Below are 252 nucleotides of genomic sequence, written 5' to 3'. Positions count from 1 at the left end.
CCCTGCACTTGCCACAGCAGCTCCCGGCTGCCCCAGCCTCAGCACTGGCTCTAATGCCTGGGCAGTGCCACCATCCTCGTGGTGGGTCAGCAGGGGGGACACAGAATTGCTCCCCAGGCTTCGGTCCTCCTGGACTGCCAGGAGGAACACCAGCTCTCCCGCGGCATGCCTTTGGAAATCAAGCCGAAAAGACTCCGCCCTAAGGTCCGAAATTATAGTAGTAGTAATAAAAATAATAGTAGGAATAATAAT

This window comes from Phaethon lepturus, unplaced genomic scaffold, assembly GCF_000687285.1.
Source record: "Phaethon lepturus isolate BGI_N335 unplaced genomic scaffold, ASM68728v1 scaffold22052, whole genome shotgun sequence".
Lineage (NCBI taxonomy): Eukaryota > Metazoa > Chordata > Aves > Phaethontiformes > Phaethontidae > Phaethon > Phaethon lepturus.
The sequence above is the reverse complement of the archived record's forward strand: the minus strand, read 5'-3'. Positions refer to the sequence as shown.